The sequence below is a fragment of the Pteropus vampyrus genome, unplaced genomic scaffold, assembly GCF_000151845.1.
Source record: "Pteropus vampyrus isolate Shadow unplaced genomic scaffold, Pvam_2.0 Scaffold175, whole genome shotgun sequence".
Classification (NCBI taxonomy): Eukaryota; Metazoa; Chordata; class Mammalia; order Chiroptera; family Pteropodidae; genus Pteropus; species Pteropus vampyrus.
Genome location: NW_011888956.1, coordinates 806,130 through 810,369, shown reverse-complemented (window position 1 = coordinate 810,369; position 4,240 = coordinate 806,130). Strand labels below are relative to the sequence as shown.

At 47.0% G+C, this 4,240-nt stretch overlaps 1 non-coding gene across 1 annotated transcript; it reads right to left on the bottom strand.

Moving 5' to 3' along the window:
- Positions 1 to 1,514: 1,514 nt before the first annotated feature.
- On the bottom strand, positions 1,515 to 1,633 carry LOC111746106. The gene has a single exon (XR_002782933.1). It is a non-coding gene; the product is annotated as a 5S ribosomal RNA (ribosomal RNA).
- Between the last annotated feature and the right edge of the window lie 2,607 nt (positions 1,634 to 4,240).

Here is a 4,240-nt window from a genome sequence, read left to right as displayed (position 1 = left end):
GTGAACGGGCTTGGGGAGTGTTGGCCAGGACCCCCCAGGAGGCCCCAGCAGCAATCTGGAGGCGAAGGCCTAAGGACAGGCACCCCAGAGTGCAAAAGCGGGCTCTAGAACTCCCAGGGGACAAAGGGGTTACTTGACTTCCCCCCACCCCACCTCAGATTCCACTCGCTTTTCACTGTGTGGGGGAGGAAGAAACGTTCCTCAACGTTTCAATTTTCTTCTGGCTGATCTAATAGTTGAATCTATGCGAGACAAATAACAGAGAAAATGACTAAATTTAATTACATGTGTACACATGGAACCCCCCCACACATGAAAGGTTCAGGGACAGAAGGGAGAACAGGGGACATGTGACATCCTGAGCTGAGGAGTAAGACGCCTTCCTTCAGGGGGAGGCAGGTCATGCGGGACCATAGGGAGAGCAGAGGCCCCGTGATTAGAAGTTCGCCCTGCCCTGCAGACCGGTCACGGGGAGGTTACTACAGCGATAACTGTATTATGGGCAGGGCTCCTAATTTAAATTCTTTAAGAGAGAGGTGAAAATTTCTCGTGAGCCGCCCGCAGGGTCTCCTATTGCCTGCGGCTCAAAATAATTCACATTCCGAAGTGGCACATCTTGGGGAGGCCTGTTCTGAACTCCTTCAAGTGACATCCCCACTGGAATGGGTCTTGAGTGACACCCAGGCTCTCGGGGAGTGGAGCGTTACAATGGTACCCCGTCCACTATCTTTGCCTGCTGACACTGCTGTTTCACTAGGAAAAACCAAAGAGGAAGGATGACTGAGCAGAGATGGGAGGAGATTAAGTATTCACCGGCTAGGAATGTGGTTTTCATCAAGGCTGGTTTTCAGGAGTGACACTTACTTTCTCATACAAACTCAAAGATCTTTTACATTTAATCAGAGGAATTAATAAAAAGTATTCTATTTGACCGAGAACCCTGGTAACCCACGAAAACAGGAGTTCCTGATGAGAGCCAGAGCCAGCTGGCCAGCCCTGAAATAGAAGGGACACGCACAGCAGGGAGTGGTGGGAACAAAGCCTTTTCCTGGGTATTGTTTTGTGGGACTTGGTTACAGTTTCAAAATTTGTGTGTCTCATTATTAGCACAATGTTCTACCCTTACGCTCTAGTCAATATTTTTGCAAGATAATATTTAATGATAAAGGTATTTTTCTCACTAGCTTTTTCCCTGTCGACAACTGGAAGTTGACCTCTAACTTCCCCAAAGCTGAACAAACAGTGGTGGTGGATGTTTGCATCTGTCACTTCTGATACGCCTTCCTTTTAAAATCTGTAATAAAAGAGTTTCCTCAAACCCCCGCCCCCCTCCAAAAAAAAAGGGCACCAGAATGAAAACGTCTTCTTATTATTCTTTTTTATTCCTTTTCCCCCTTTCTTTTTTTTTCTTTTTCTTTTCTTTTCTTTTTTTTTTTTTTTTTTAGGCAACCCTTGGCTGCCCTCACAGTTTGCAAGGACCTTGTCAGCTTACAATCCCTTATTTTATTTTTTTACGCCTACAGCACCTGGTCTTCGTAGGTGGTCTCCCATCCAAGTACTAACCAGGCCTGACTCTGCTTAGCTTCCGAGATCAGATGAGATCGGGCATGTTCAGGGTGGCATGGCCGTAGACTCCCCCTTCCTTTTTCGAAATGCTCCTTAGACCGGCAGGAAGCCGAGTCTCTTCTGGAAAGCTGAGTGGTGGGCCCTGATGAATGAACGCCACGCGTAGTAATTCCTTCCCACACCAGAATTTGCGCCATCAAATGAGAATTTGAATTTTCACCCCTTCCTCCCTATCTCATCTCATTTCCATCCCAGAAGCGTCCAGGGAAGTGCTGCCGTGATATCTAAACATGTCTGTGCTGGGCAGAACTCCACGGAAAAAACTCCAGCCACCGCCAGGTGGAATGCTATGGTGTCTAAGTAGCGTTCACCGGGGAGTCAGGACACTTCAGATGTCATCACGGCTGGGCCGCAACTTTGCTAAAAGTCGCTTCGCTTTTCCAGGCCTCAGTTCCCTCTCTGGGCAGTGAGGAGTCCGGAATGACACTCTTTTGACATCCGCTGATTTTACGAAACAGCAAGGAACAATTGCCAGTAGATGTTTCACGACTGATCAGGCTTCTGTAGATCGCGAACCCTCAGGCTGATGCCGAGATCTGAGGTTCTGTCCTCATGAGACATTGACTTTATGGGGAGGAAAATGTGAAGCCAAAAGGTTAAGTAGAGTAGGTACTTTCTGATGGGGCGGCTACCCTCTGCCGTGTGTTCGGGGCTGAATGAAGAGCCTGTGAGAGGCATGCGGCTGTCCCTAGACCAGGGAGCACCGACGTAACCCAGGGAGCGGTTTATAGCTTTAACTCAGCCCAGTGACGTCGGCTGTGGGGAGCCCTCGTGGCTGGTTTCTTTCTATTTCTGGGGCCTGAACCATAAAAGTGGGACACACACTCAAGTCCATATGCTACGGAGAAACACACGTTCCCAAAGTGTCTATTGGGATGGCTATTTTTAAAGCCACAGCTAATAATTTACCGTCTGTTGCCCTGGAGCTTGCCCGAGTCTAAAAATAGCTGTTGTCGAGCTTTCCGACACCATCGGCAGCACTTGAGGACAGTGCTGTCGGCCTCGAGTAAAGCCTCGGCCATCAGGAAGCGCATGATCGGATCAAAACCACTCCAGATCCAATTTTTAAAAGATGGATATGACCGTCGATTTTCCACTAATTGAATTTGTAAAGATATTTTAAGCATAGAAATAAGATGAGAGCAATCAGAGAGAGAAAATGAGAGCAAATGGCCCACTTAGGGCTCACGGCTGACCCTCAGCCCAGCTGGCAGCACCTAGGTAGGGTCAGGGCCCCCAGAGGAGGGGACCAGCTCCACCACAGGCAGTTGTTCTCATCCGGATTTCTCTGGGTGCTGGGCACTCACACGGGTTGAATTCACGCTGGAGAAAACCCCAGAGCTGCCCTTTCTTTCATCCCGACGCAAATCACAGCTTACGTGGCCAAGGACGGAGAACGGCCTGCCCCAGGACTTCTGATAGCTGATATTTAGTTAACAGGAGCTAAAATGTCTGTGTGTGTCTGGACTTGAATGTTTAAGGAATATTTGATGAACATATGTATGCCGAGAACTTCCTGTGATTTCTTAAATACTGGGAAGGGTATTGCAAATAGAGGAATTCGAGCTGATTTTTTTTTTTTTTTTTTTACTTTTCTATTTGGCTTCCTTCTGGCTATGTGCTACTTACATTATTGCGCTTCTCTATCCATCTGTCTATCCATCTGTCTGTCCATCACCCATCTATCATCCATCGGTCTATCTAGCTCTCCATCTGTGCATCTAAATATCATGTACCTATCTATCTTGGGATGGAGGAATTAAAATGGGGTATTTTCAAGTTTCAAGTGGATTGCTTCAGTCACATTCCTAATACATTTATGATCCTCAGCTCACTGGAATGGAGTATTTAGCTTAAACATACTGTCAATGTTTAGTGCTTTTGGCAAGATATTGAAAGGGGGAGGGAGTGGGGAGAGACGGGGAGAGAGAGAGAAGACACTGATGCTTTCATTGACACAGCTAGGCTGTCTTTATTCCTGAACATGAGAGAGAATGTTTTCTATGCACCTATTATTCTCCTGCTTCCAACTGAATTGAGGCTGCAGATAAATATAGAAGTCACATTTGAACATAGGAAATGGTTTCTGACAAAATACATTCCTCCTTCCCTCTCTCACACACACAGGGACCTCCCGCCCACGGCTCAGGAGTGAGTCAGAGGCTCGGCTGGAACCAGTGCCCTGGAAGGAGGGGGCTGGGTCCAAGGGTTGTGGGGCGCAGGCTGGCGTGGCCTGTTTCCATAGCTGAGATCAGTTGCAACGGCTACGGAGGGGAAATTCATGGATTCCTATGTCATTCCAAGCATTTCGGTTTATTTTCGTTCACACAGAGACAAACAGGGAAACAAACTAAACCTGCATTATCGAATCGTATTGGAGCAAAGCATACGATATCATAGTGTTTGATTTTGTAAGGAAACCCTCAGAGTCAAACACGAAATCTAAGCTAGGTGCCAAGTGCTTTATTAGGTCTGTCCCAGGGCTACAAATATCATATGTTCCTGTGTAACCATCACGTGGGTAACTAAGGAAAACATGGACTGTGAGTCGTATAATATTGAAAATAGTTTTGAGCGGTATAGCTTGAAAAGATTCTACAGTAATCAGCTGTCA